At 51.5% G+C, this 14,045-nt stretch overlaps 2 non-coding genes across 2 annotated transcripts; one reads left to right on the forward strand and one right to left on the reverse strand.

Moving 5' to 3' along the window:
- The first annotated feature begins 6,028 nt into the window (after window positions 1–6,028).
- Window positions 6,029–6,099, forward strand: TRNAG-GCC (transfer RNA glycine (anticodon GCC)). Its single transcript has one exon. It is a non-coding gene; the product is annotated as a tRNA-Gly (tRNA).
- A 223-nt stretch (window positions 6,100–6,322) lies between these two features.
- On the reverse strand, window positions 6,323–6,394 carry TRNAA-CGC (transfer RNA alanine (anticodon CGC)). Its single transcript has one exon. It is a non-coding gene; the product is annotated as a tRNA-Ala (tRNA).
- Window positions 6,395–14,045: the final 7,651 nt, after the last annotated feature.

Consider the following 14,045-nt stretch of genomic DNA (forward strand, 5'->3'; position numbering starts at 1 on the left):
TTCCTGAGCAATCTCACTTCCTAGGGGAGGTTCTCCCCACCTTCTCAGTGCAGCTACCAATAAACAGGGATGGGCTGCTCTCTCCCCTACTTCAGGCTTCTGTTCAACTACTGCCGTCTTTTTATCTTAGTTACTGATTGTTTAACATTGGGCTTCATAAGTTTGAAGAGTGAAAGAGTTTTACAAGGTTAAGTAAAAAAATGAGATGCCTGAAAGTATTGCAAAATTCATCCCTCTCAAGTCTGTTTTTTATTTAATGCCTGGATGAAAATATTACCTCCAGAGTAAGTCTCCGTGCGTGTGGCTTGGTCCCCGGGACACCTGCCAAGACAGGAATTTCAGATGCCCGAAATCATGTGCTCAGCAGGTGTAAATTGTGTGCAGGGAGAGTTCACCTTTTGTCCTCAACCCCAGAGGCAGTTTCTCTTCATTAGCAAGGGAAGATGGGGAAAAAGATCATCATCGTCTCCTGACTGCATGCCAAAGTTATGTATCATGAGAAGAAAATCTGTTCATACGTTCACAAATATGTTTTCTGCTAATCTGTCTTGAGGAAAATGTCTTTGTGAGGAGCAAGGGTGGCGACAGTCGCAGGAGAGCTGAGACAAAGGGACAGAACCAGACCCAGAATTCCTCTGCTGGGATTTTTCCAGCAGGATCCAGGGCAGGTCCTGCCGATGGAAAAGGCAAGTGCCTGGTGGAGGCTGTGGTTAGGCATGGAAACCATTCCCATCTCGGGCCGGGGGTGTCGGGTGTCGCTGCAGGTACAGCCCCTGGCTTACCCCGGAGCAGGAGGTGCTGCTGCTGCTGCTGCTCAGGTGTTTCCCCTGCCCCGCAGCAGAGAAATCCAGCACTCTGGAGGGAGAGAAAGGGGCTGATTTTTCTGTTATGGTGTGTTATCACTGTAATTGTGTCTGATTGTTGGCTGTCCCATCGAGGTCCCGCATCAGGGCTGAGCCGCAGAAACAAATGCAAAAATTGCAGCTTTAAAAGAATAAGGTCACGGGTCACGTTATTGGTGGCAGAACAAACACCGTAATTAATTGGCCTCTCCCTGCAATGGCAGCACAGGAGGGAGTGGAAGGAAGGGATGTGGAGCATCTGTGTTTTTCTGGGGCAAATGGCCCAGCTAGGTCTGATGGACAACGTGAATTCCATTGGTAAAGAAAAGAAGAGGGACTATCTTTTAGAAAGGACAGTATCTTTCAGAAAGCAAGACTGCTTGGACTAGTCAAGAGTAGTTATTTTCTCTAAACGTTTAAGGAGCTTTGTTGTGGCAGGAAATGAAAAAAAACCCTCTTAAATTTATTTTCTGTATATGTGCTGGAGTGAGAAACTGTATTGAGCAAAAGCAAGGCAAAAGGCTCTTCAGAGGAATTTGTGCTCTATTATTTTTTTCTCTCAGACAATGACAGATGAAAACCAGCCCTGGTGACTGTACATGTCTGCTGTTTATCCAGGATCTTCTCCATTGAATTGATTAGGAAAAGCTTAGAAAACCTGTTCAAAGACATGTACAGTGACTTTTTAAAATTCCCAGCCTGGTATCCTGTAATCAATAAATCCAGGATTTGAGTCTCCTGTTTGCTTCCAATGCCCATTTCCCTGGCATTGCCTGCCTGATGGCTTTCCTTTGGGACACTTTAGGCAGGATCTGGGATGAACAGTTTCAGGGTGTCCACGCATTTATAAGGAACTTACAGATTGCCAGCAACATCATCAATAATTGTGCTGGGAAAAGTTATTTTAAATAACCACATGTATCATTGTCAATTTGGTTTCCGTGACCTTTTGTGATCCAGAACGATTCCATTGAAAAAGAAAGGAAATTGGAAAATCCCTGAGAGGCTGATATCTGGAGCAATCAGCATTCCTGGGTGGGAGTGGCTCCCCTGTGTCCCATGGCAGGGATATCTCGCCCCATCTTCCCTCAGCACCATTTTGACCACGCCAGCCATCCTGTACCTTCCCCAGAATTTCAGATTATGCTTTTTCATCTACTGAAATATTTCTCCCTGCAGATTTAAATAATTAATTGGGACGTGCCTAGTGGGTCTTGAGCTAAACTTCAGAGAGGCAGCAGATATGTGTGACCAAGTGACCTTTTGCTGTCCTGCTCGTCCCCGCGCGCTCGCTGTGCTCAAAGGGACGCTGTCAAAATTGCTAGGCCTTAAAACTTTAACCCGCACTGACAAGTTGTTCTACATTATAAGTCTTCCTTAAAAGATTACCAGGATTGTTTTGTTTGTTGTTCCAACCATCTTTGCTGAGGGCTCCACAATACGGATTCATTTGTCCTTTTGGGTAGGTGGATATTTTTAAATGCCCGGCTTATTCCGTGACCTGTTAAAATCGAGTTGATGTGCGTGTGCTCCACTCAGCGGAGAGCTCGCCAGGGATGGAGCAATTTCTCTGCACTCTGGAAGGGGAGACAGGAACACGCTTGGGAAACCTTTATGGAGAGGCTTTGAGAAGCCATTTTGTCATCTTCAGTGCTTTGGAAGTCTTGACTGGGCTTGCCTGGTGTGTGAGTTAGTGAAACACCAGCTGGTTCTCACTGAGAGGTTTGCTGTCTTTCATGGTGCTCTGATTTACTCATTGGGCTTTATTTCTAAGATCTCCATTTACAGAGTCACAGAATCCCTGAGGTTGAAAAAAGCCTCCAAGACCACCAAATCCCAACTGTGCCTGATCTCCACCTTGTCCCCAGCCCAGAGCCCTGAGTGCCACCTCCAGGAATTCCTGGAACACCTCCAGGGATGGGCACTCCAAACCTCCCTGGGCAGCCCCTGCCAAGGCCTGACCACTCTTTTGAGAATAAATTCTTCCTGAATTTCTAAAAATTTTCAACCTGCTGTCCACCCTGAGCTGCCCTGGCCCAGCCTGAGGCCGTTCCCTCTGCTCCTGTCCCTGTTCCCTGGGAGCACAGCCCAACCCCCCCCGACTGTCCCTTCCTGTCAGGAGTTGTGCAGAGCCACAAAGTCCTCCCTGATCCCCCTTTTCTCCAGGCTGAGCCCCTTCCCAGCTCCTTCAGGACAAACATGGCTCAATATGGCTCCAGCTCCATGTGAGGAGGTGGACCAGAGGCAGCAGTACAGATACAGCTGTGCTGTCACACTTCCATTCTCATGTGCTAGGACAAAGATCAATACAACAACCATTTTATATGGGATGACTGCACAGTCCCTCCACGAGACAAGGGAGCACGTGTCCAAACCAGCAGGCCGGAGGGAAGCAGTGATACCCACTGCCACACCCCAGGTAAGCCACACCTGCACTTCTAGGCTTGATTTGAGCGGATTTACTGCTGCCTGTCAACCCAGCCTTGTTCCTGTCAGTGCACCAGCTGAACTTGGGGAGAGAGGCTGCGGCTGGCCCTGAGCTGCAGCATCCTCCTCAGAGGGGCACAGCAGAGTCAGCAGAAGCACTTGAACCTCCTGGGCTCTGCCCTGTCAGGCCTCAGCCAGAATCAGGGACACCTGGACACCTTCCCCTGTCCTAGGCTGCTCCCAGCCCCAGTGTCCAGCCTGGCCTTGGGCACTGCCAGGGATCCAGGGGCAGCCACAGCTGCTCTGGGCACCTGTGCCAGGGCCTGCCCACCCTCACAGGGAAGGATTTATTCCTCATATCCAACCTAATTTCCCCCTCTGTCAGTGTGAAGCCATTTCCCGTTGCCCTCTCCCTGCAGCTCCTGGTGAAGGGTCCCTCTCTGGCTCTGCTGTACACCCCTTCAGACACTGGAAGGGGCTGTGAGGTGTCCCCAGAGCCTGCTCCCCTCCAGGCTGAACAGGCCCAGCTTTCTCAGGCTCACAGGGAGCTCCAGTCCCCTCACCAACTCCGTAACCTGCTCTGGGCTTGCTGCAGCAGTGCCGTGTCCATGGGGGCACACGGAACAGATCCCTCTGCCCTGCAGCTTGGCAGGGAACGTTCTCCCAGCCATTGTGACAACTAAGGCAAGGAACCCCTTAGAACTCCTTGTTTTGTTGGAGTAGGGCTCTGATTCCTGCTCGGCTGAACTGATCCTGTGAGATTTTCAGCAGCTCTGAGGCTCTGGAGCACCATTTCTCAAATTGCAGGTGCTGATTTCTGCCCCGTTCAGCACCCTCCTACTCCCAGTCAGTTCCGAGGGAAGCCAAGTGTGGGCCTGGCTCACACGGCTTGGGAACAGGTTCCCAGAGCATGTTCTGGGGTGACATCCCAGGGAGGCCTGGGAGTCACCAAACTCCTCCTGGTGACAGAATTCCCTGCAGGACGTCAGCCAACACTCCCAGATATTCTGAGCAGATGCAAAACAGTCTAAGGGACATGGGAAACTGTTCAGCGAGTTGCTAACCTTGAGTGCAAGGACAGGTGCCATTTCTGCTCTGGGAACAGGTAGTGCAAAGTCTGTCACTGTGGGGACCCTCTGTGCAATGATTGTCCCAGCCGTGGCACAGGCAGCACGTTCTGCTCTGCCCCACAGAGCACAGGGGCACCTGGGGACAGGGCTCAGAGGTGCCCTGCCAGTGCTGAGTGACCCCTTGGACCCGGTGATCTCACAGGGCTTCTCCAGCCCCAGCCAGCCCTGGTTCTTTGTCTCCATGCCCCTCTCCGAGGGCACGCTGCTGGTCCCAGCTGGCTGGGCACAGATGTTGCCAGATGTCCCTGCGTGGCAGAGCCTCAGCTCACCAGCAATGAGAGGAGGTGGAGAACAGAAGGAGGGGGAAGCCTCTGCATGGCTGACTTCCAGGCACAGTAAAACAGGGAATTAGGGCTTCTCAATATGAATGTCTTTTGCCTGAGTGCTTGGGGGGTTTTTTGGTCCTGGGCTTGTCTGAGAAAACTGTTTTGCTAGGCTGACTAATCCAACCGTAAACCACAGCCTAAATAATAATTATTACTTACAGTTTCTATGATGTTGCCTTCTGGCAGCGGAAGCTGAGAAGGAAAGGGAGCTGTGCTGGGTATTTACATTGTGGTGTTCATGCACATCCAGACACAGGACCCTGGAACATGGCCTGCAGTGCCAGAAGGTTGAAGCAGAAAACACCTGCTTCTGACCTGTGCTGAGGTGGGTGGTTGTAGCTGTTCCTCCTGCCCAGGCCGTGTTCTCCAGCACTTTTGTACGTAAATCTCCATGTTCCCTTGACGTGAAGCACTCGTTGCAGCTTTTCCTTGGACTCTGGCTCACACATGGCTGTTTGTGGGAGCGTGTCCAAGGCAAACTGAGTGTCAGGAGTGTGCATCGTTTATTTTGGGACACAGCATGGCCATGTCACAGCACAATCTAGGACTCGCTGTTGACATCTCCACACGCAGGCACAGTGTGCTGAAATGTCATCACCTGGCAAGTCACAGAGACCATCGTGAGCACACTGATGACTCCTTTGTGGGTCAGCTGAGCCTCTGAGCCCGTTAACCACTGGCCTCCCCAGCAAAGTCCTTCCAGGATTGAAAAGGAACAAAAATACACATTTGTGACTTGATCTGAAAGCTTTTAAATGTAAAGAATGATCACAGCACCATTTAGGTTGGAGAAAACCTTTAAGACTGACTCCAGCCATAGTGCTTGTGGTAAAGAATCTTTGAAACCTTCACCTGTAATCTCCTGAAGTTCTTTCATTAAATCACTCCTTGCTTATTAGTTTATCTCTGATACAAACAGAATGGTTAAAAATGAAAGAAGTTTTCAAGGAATATGCTGGGGGAAAAAAAAAGGTTTTTAAAATTATTATGGAAAAAATGATTAGTGACATCTTGCATCTGTGAGAGATGATCAAGACCAAAACCAACAGTCAGGCCAGACTCTGGGGGGTGTATGATGGGTGCATCTTGTCCAGGGTTTTTTTAATCCTTTAGAGGAACAATGTATAACGGGTAGTGCTGAGTTTTTAAAAACTTTTTTTGCCCTGGAAATGATGGCTGAGCAGAACTGCATGAGCGCGAGGGGCTGAGGAAGAGGATGAAGCATGTAGGTGCAGTGGCATCCGTGCCATCGGTGCCAGTGATGAGCTGGTTCAGGCAAGGGCGTTGGCCTGCACCAAAGCACGCATTGGTGGTTCAGTGGTAGAATTCTCGCTTGCCACGCGGGAGGCCCGGGTTCGATTCCCGGCCAATGCAGTTTCAGTTTTGCCAACAGAGGAGCCACCGTGTTTTGTGGCCGTCGCGCTTTCATTTTCCCCGCGGGGCTCCCGAGCGGGAGGAAGCGGCACCAAGACGGTCGGACCAGGCCGTGCCGTGCCGTGCCGTGCCAGAGGCAGGGGGCTGGCCTGGCCTGGCAGAACCAGCGGCCGCGCGGGGAGACGGGAAAAAAAAGGAAAGTTGAGGAAAAAAAAGAACCGCCTGGAGATGCCGGGGATTGAACCCGGGACCTCACACATGCGAAGCGCGCGCTCTACCACTGAGCTACATCCCCGGCTGTGAGCGCCTCGCGGCGGGCACCCTCAAATGGAGGGCAAACCGCGGCCTGTGCGGGCCGTGTCCTACCCTGCTCTGTCCCCACACAACTCCCTCTGCCGGCCCCGCTCTCGGCCCGCTCCGGGACACGGCCACGGAGCCCCGCCCGCGGCACCGGGACACGGCCACGGAGCGGGACAGGGCCATGGAGCCCCGGCATACGCCATAGAGCCCCGGCAGCGGCACACGGAGCCCCGGGGGCGGCAGCGGCCCGTCCGTGTGCGGGGAGCCACAGGCAGAACCCCGGGCCTGGGGCAGCCCGCGGTGCTGTTCCCCCGGGGTCCCCAGCGGGGACAGGAGCCGGCGGGTCTGGAGCCATGGTGCCGACGGAGAGGAACCCAAACACGTTCTTCCCGTGCGGAGGCCCAGCAGAACCAGCGCCGTCCCTCGCCTTTAGCGGAGCTGCCCGGTGACACCGGTGCCAGATCCCAAACTCCATTTCCACGGCAGCGCTGCGTGCCCTCGCTGCAGCCCGGCCACCCACAGCTCTCAGCCTGGGGGGTTTGAAACCCTAAATGTCATCCCAGCCACCCTGCCAGGCCAGGGACACCTTCCCCTGCCCCAGGTACTCCCGGCCCCCGTGTCCGGCCTGGCCTGGGGCACTGCCACGGCTGCTCTGTGCCAGGCCCTCACAGGGAGGAATACTGGATACTATTTTATTTAATTTATTAAATAAATTAATTTAATTTATTCCCCCACAAGCAGCAATAGCAATCCCTCAGGGCCCTTCCGCAGCCAGCCATTCCCATTTTGACATCCATAACCTTGGCCACTCAGGTTTTTCCTGTCAGAAAACAGCACCTACAGTTTGACTTTCTTCCAGCTGGATTTTAAGAAGCTGCTTTCTGTGAGTTACTGGATGTGGTTACAAACTCTGGTTTGTGTGTAACTTAAGGTGCAGAATGGCCATGGCTCCTCACCAGGCTGAGACAAGGGTGCTAATACCAACCTTGCAATAAAATCACAAAGCAATTAAATATTTCTCTTCAGTTTTTTTCTCCTTTTGTTTACTTTCCTGTAGAATTCAGAATAGTCAAAAATGAATAATACAGATATTACTATGCTGTTATGGATTTGTCAGCTCTGATGGACAGTCACCCAGTTGTGAAACTTCCCCTCTGGGAGCTGGATGGAGGCAGAGCCCATTCTGCCTGCTGAGAAAAGCAGCTCCACATCCAAAGCTCCACATCCAAAGCAGCTCCACATCCAAAGCAAGTGTCCCTGTGGCAGCAACACAAGTGCTGCCTTTATTGAAATGAAACAAGTTTCTCTTCCAGCCTGGTCTAAATATCCTCTAGACCTCATCACCTACCAAACACAGAATAAGGTGAATTATTCAGGCAAGACACAGCACTGGGATGCTACGGGAGAAAATAAACTGCCTTAAAGTGACCGTGAAGGAAAATGCAATGCCAATAGATGGATGTGCATTACAGGGTGAAGCCCCAGCCCTAGCACAGCTGTGTGTTCATAAACAGCAGCGAGCAGGATGGGGCCCTGTCCTGCTCCGGGCACACTCACATCCCTGACCCTTCCCAGCACAGCACCTCCCTGGGCCTCCCCACCATGGCACATCCCTAACACGCACATCCCTGACCCTCCCCACCATGGCACATCCCTAACACGGCACATCCCTGACCCTCCCCACCCCTGCACGTCCCTAACATGACACATCCCTGACCCTCCCCACCATGGCACATCCCTAACACGGCACATCCCTGACCCTCCCCACCATGGCACATCCCTAACACGATACATCCCTGGGCCTCCTCACCATGGCACATCCCTGAGCCTCTACACCACGGCACATCCCTGATCCTCCCCACCACAGCACATCCCTGACCCTTCCCAGCACAGCACCTCCCTGGGCCTCCCCACCATGGCACATCCCTAACACGGCACATCCCTGACCCTCCCCACCATGGCACATCCCTAACACGGCACATCCCTGACCCTCCCCACCATGGCACACCCCTGAGCCTCTACACCACGGCACATCCTCTCCCCACCACAGCACATCCCTGACCCTTTTCAGCACAACACATCCCCGATCCTCCCCACCATGGCACATCCCTGACCCTCCCCAGCACAGCACATCCCTCAGCCTCCCCACCACGGCACATCCCTGACCCTTTTCAGCACAACACATCTCTGACCCTCCCCACCACAGCACATCCCTAACACGACACATCTCTGAGCCCCCCCACTATGGCACATCCCTGACATGGCACATCCCTGAGCCTCTACACACACGGCACATCCTCTCCCCACCACAGCACATCCCTGACCCTTTTCAGCACAGCACATCCCCGATCCTCCCCACCAGGGCACATCCCTGGGCCTCCCCAGCCGGTGGCTGGCCCAGCTGGCCGGCCCAGCCCCTGCTTCCAGGAAACACTTTGTCATCTTGTTTCAATGCGGCTGGATGCCGGCACAAGCTCCACATTCAGCTGCCTCCAAGGACTACATTCACCTCTTTGTGTTTGGGTTTCTGTGCTGACATCAGGGAAAAACAATGTCACTCTGTTATCTGGCAGCCCCTCTGCATTCCGTGGTGGGATTAACTCATTCCTGGTACCTCGGGAACCTCTCGGCCCTGGGGATGGGCTTGTCTTTGATCTACTCAAGTTTCTGTGGTTTTCGTCAATTCTCGTCAGATACACGCATAAACTCGAGTTTTCCCAGCATAAACTCAACATTTTCCAAGCGACTCTTCTGCACGCTGGTGGAGCCTACAAGAGCTCTGTTCCAAAGTCCCCGGGCTGCATGGGAACAGGATCACAGCAGGGCTCTGGGGAGACAGAGGGACAATCTGTGTTTCCTTCCAGCGCAGCTTCCTACCACGGCACTTGTTCCCAGGATTAAATGTTTACACTCAAAGTTCCTTCTGAAAACCAGCGCTCCCGTTCAGTGGAGTGCAGCAGCAAAGCCCAGTGGTGTAAAACGAACAGGTGGAGAGGATTTACGGGGTGGATCCAGCCCTGGAGCAATGCCAGAGCTGAGGGTCTCTGCTCCCAGGTGTGTCTGACACCTCCTTGTAACACCTGAGCCCTGGGCACTGGCACCAGACATTCACACTGAAATACATCAGATTCTTTTTCTTTCATCACATGGCCATATCATTCATTTGCTTGAGGTATCCAAATGAGGGGGTGCAGAATTCCAGCCTGAATTCCAGCCTCTTAACCTGGAGAAAAGGAGGCTCAGGGGGACCTTGTGGCTCTGCACAGCTCCTGCCAGGAGGGCACAGCCAGGGGGGGTCGGGCTGTGCTCCCAGGGACAGGGACAGGAGCAGAGGGAACGGCCTCAGGCTGGCCCAGGGCAGCTCAGGGTGGGCACAGCAGGAATTCCCCCATGGAAAGGGGGCTCAGGGATTGGCACTGCCCAGGGAGGTTTGCAGTGCCCATCCCTGGAGGTGTGCCAGGAATTCTGGAGGTGGCACTCAGGGCTCTGGCCTGGGGACAGGGTGGAGATCAGGCACAGCTTGGATTTGATGATCCCAGAGGCTTTTCCAACCTCAGGGATTCTGTGATTCTGTATGATTATTTATCTTTTATTTAGCATTCCTGTTCTCCTTCAAAAAACATTCCCATGAGAGACCAGGAAAACTGTGAAGTGACAAACATCAGAGCTGGTGTGTTGGAACAACACTGAAGTACTTAACACTACAGGAATGTGCCACTTACTGCAGCATTTTATGTAATAAATGCATTAGTAAAACAAAAAATACTACAGACCTGTGATTTGCAAAGTTAAAGAAGCAAAAACCTGCCAGTGTTACGTTTCAAAGAATCAAAGAATCGTTTCAAGAGCTCTCAGACAATCCAGTCCAAGCATCAACCCACCACCACCACCATGGCCACCCTCCAATGGAGCCCTCAGGTGCCATATCCCCATTTTTTATACACATTTCCCACTGGCACTAATCAGGGAACAGAGTGCTCAGAATGACCTTTAGGCAGTCCTGCACACAGGTTACACCAGCTGGAATGAAGTTACCACCTTAAGTCCTCCAAACACAAATGGCTTTTTCTCCTGGATTTTTGCGTCTTGATTTTGACTGACTGAGCTCTCTTGTTTGTTGGAATTGAAGAATAAAGCAAGGAACTCTTTCAGCAGCTCCCAGCCAAGAAGGAGAACTACAGAGTCCACATGCTTGGCTGCCTTTTGTTGTGAGAACAATCACAGCCCCAAAATACAGGTGACAGATGAGCCCATAGTAAACAATTAGGAAAGTTGGAGTTAAAAAAGGAGATAAAAAGGCAGAAAACATGATTAAAGTACTGAGCTGGGAGATTCATTAGTGTTGCAGACAGATAAGTAAATTAGAGCCCTGCAGAAATTTTTTGACTGGCAAATTAATTACACAATATTACAATGGCTTTGCCAGCCAAATTTAGCCCTCGGGAAGCAGGTAGGAGTCTGCCTGACTTAATAAAAGGAGCCTTGACTGGTCTGCAGCTTAATCAGAGATGAAAATTAACATTTCAGGATTTGAGGCAAAAGGAGGAGGCCAGGCTCCAGCACAATTACCAGGTTACACTGGCAAGGAAGCTGTCCAGGCAGCGGGGTGCTCCTGCCTCCTCACAGACCTTCAATTCTCTGCCCTTCCTGGGAAAGCAAGGCAGGAGCTGCTCTGGGAACCTGCGTGGAGCCTCGTTAGGCAGATCACTCAACAGGACACTTTCCATTTGCTTAGAGAATGCCTGATTAAAACATTTCACCCTAACCCTTAAAAAGTTAAAAAGTATACTATGTTATTATTATTATTATTATTATTATTATTATTATTATTATTATATTATTATTATTATTATTAATATAATATAATAATATAATACTTATAATTATATACATTATTAATAATATTAATATTATGTAATAATATTATTATAATAATGATGATATATAATAATAATAATAATAATAATAATAATAAAGTTCATGTTGTTGTTACTGTTATTACCATATTTCCTTCAATGCTGACTTATTCCCTGAACCTCATTCTCCGTTTGCAGCTCTTGCTCTGCCCCCAGCCAGCAGAAACACGTTAGGTAAGAAATATTTCTTTTTCAGTTTGTTTGCTTAGTATCTCGTTTTTAAGGTATGGATATTAGGAACTCTCTCCTGGACCCAATTTTTTTTCCTTTCCTGGAACAGCCTTGGAAATACATATTTATATCCCTGGAACACGTCACCTTGCATGACAAGCTCCAGACAGCCCTCATTATCTGGGCTGACCCACAGCATCATTTCCAACATGGAGACCTCAGTCTCACTGCAGATATTTAAAAAAAGTCCTTTCCTGGCTCTCCTGCCCCCAGACATGGCAGTGGCTGTGCTGGCCACCCCGAGCCTGGCAGCCCTTGCCCACCCAGGCCCTGCTGGAAGGCAGGGGAGGGGCTGCAATAAATCCATTTTCCTCTCCTCCCTGTGTGCCTGTGGGATTGCTGCTGCAGGTGTGGCCTCATTTAATCGGGATCTGACTGATATCAAAATTGACTCGGTTTTCCAATGATATCTTGTAGTGGAATGTTGTGAGCTGGAAACTAATATATTTCTTCTTGCTTGTCACATCAATATGGGCTAATTTTGTTGGCTTTTGTATTGAACAATCTGGTGAATGTACAATCCAGTTTTGATTTCTCTCTTTATGATGCCTCTTATTATTAAAGCTCCCTCAACCAAAAAATAATGTATTTTTATTTACTGGTAATATTAATGGGATTCAATTTTTCCCTCAGTTTTAATCTAGTTTTTCCATATTGAAGAACCAGATCCCATTTAATTAAAATTGAATAAACCCCAGTTTTTCCTCCATTCAGTGTGCAGGCTGAGCTTCATTTTGCATAGTTTTATTTAATACTACTCTTCTCAAATCATTGGTATTTTACTCACTGTGCTTCAGGTGTTGCAAAAAAGACTAAATTATTTACTATGCATGATTAATTGCCTGTTTCTCCATGATTATTCCGTTGTTGGGAAAGGGAGAGTGGGCATTTTTGTACCACTGGGCGTGTGTCCATCCTACACTTGTGCTGAATTCCAGCTGAGCTTGGCTGGAAGCAAAGAACTGCTGAGGGAGGGAGAGAGGAGCTGAAGCTTGGAGACCCTCATGGTAGTGGGATCATGGAATCCCAAAATGGGTTGGGCTGGAAGGGACCTTAGATCCCATCCCATCCCATCCCATCCCATCCCATCCCATCCCATCCCATCCCATCCCATCCCATGGCAGGGACACTCCCACCGTCCCAGGGTGTTCCAGCCTGGCCTTGGGCACTGCCAGGGCTCCAGGGGCAGCCCCAGCTGCTCTGGCAATCCCAGCCCAGCCAGGAATTCCCAATCTCCCACCCATCCCTGCCCTCTGGCACTGGGAGCCATTCCCTGGCTCCTGTCCCTCCATCCTTGTCCCCAGTCCCTCTCCAGCTCTCCTGGAGCCCCTCCAGGCCCTGCCAGGGGCTCTGAGCTCTGCCTGGAGCCTTCCCTTCTCCAGGGGAACATTCCCAGCTCTCCCAGCCTGGCTCCAGAGGGGCTCCAGCCCTGGAGCAGCTCCTGGCTCCTCTGGGCTCTCTCCAGCAGCTCCAGGTCCCTGTGATGTGGGAGCCCAGGGCTGGGGCAGCTCTGCAGGTGGGCTCTCACCTGAGCACAGGGCACAGGGCAGAATTCCCTGGGGAACAGCTCCAGGCACAGCCGGTGTGTGCAGCACAGTGGGTTACACCTGCACACCCTGCTCCCTGCAGGAATCACTGCCCCTGCAGGAATCTTTGGGCTCACGCCTGCCCGGCTCCAGCTGCGCTCAGGCTGCACACAAACGCTGTCCGTCTGTCCGTCCCCACGGCTGCCCCGCGGGACGCAGGAGCGGGGCCGGGCCGGCTCCTCCCGAACCTTCCCAACCTCTCCTGGCTCCTCCCGAACCTTCCCAACCCCTCCCGAACTTTCCCGACCCCTGGCTCCTCCCGAACCTTCCCAACTCCTCCCGAACCTTCCCAACCCCTCCCGGCCCCTCCTGGCCCCCGGCTCCTGGAAATAATTAACTTTTTAAAGCAACTCCTCCATGCTCTGTACTGAAGTCAGGCATTTTAAAAAGTAAAAATGGTATTTTAATAACTGTTCTCATAATTACAAAGGCCATTCTCCACACGGTCCTGCTTTCAATTAACAGCTGCATTAATGGGTTTGTTGTCCCTGCCATTTCCCCCTAACGACAGCAGCCATCGCAGACACGGAGTTTTGCAAACTCTTGACTTTCAGGAGCTGTTTTCCCTTTCTTTTACCTCTTTTCTGGGGCCTGCAGCACAGTGAGAGCCTTTTAGCAGGAGGCAGCATTGTCACACGGGTGGCAGGACAAACAGGCGGGTGGCAGGACAGACACACGGCCTGAGCTCCATCCCTGGGGCTGTCTCAGAGCCACAGGAGGTTTGGGGTGCCAAAGCCCTCTCAGAGCACGGAGCCCAGACATTAATCCATCGCTGGCAATGCCAGCACTGAGCCACATCCCTGCAGGGAGGCAGCAGCAGCTCCCTGCTCCATGCAGGAGGGGTCTGCAGCCTGGGCAAGGCCTGGCTGGGCTCAGGGCTGCAGCTCGGGGCTGTTCCACCCTGTCCAGTGTC

This window comes from Serinus canaria, chromosome 7 (genome assembly GCF_022539315.1).
Source record: "Serinus canaria isolate serCan28SL12 chromosome 7, serCan2020, whole genome shotgun sequence".
NCBI lineage: Eukaryota > Metazoa > Chordata > Aves > Passeriformes > Fringillidae > Serinus > Serinus canaria.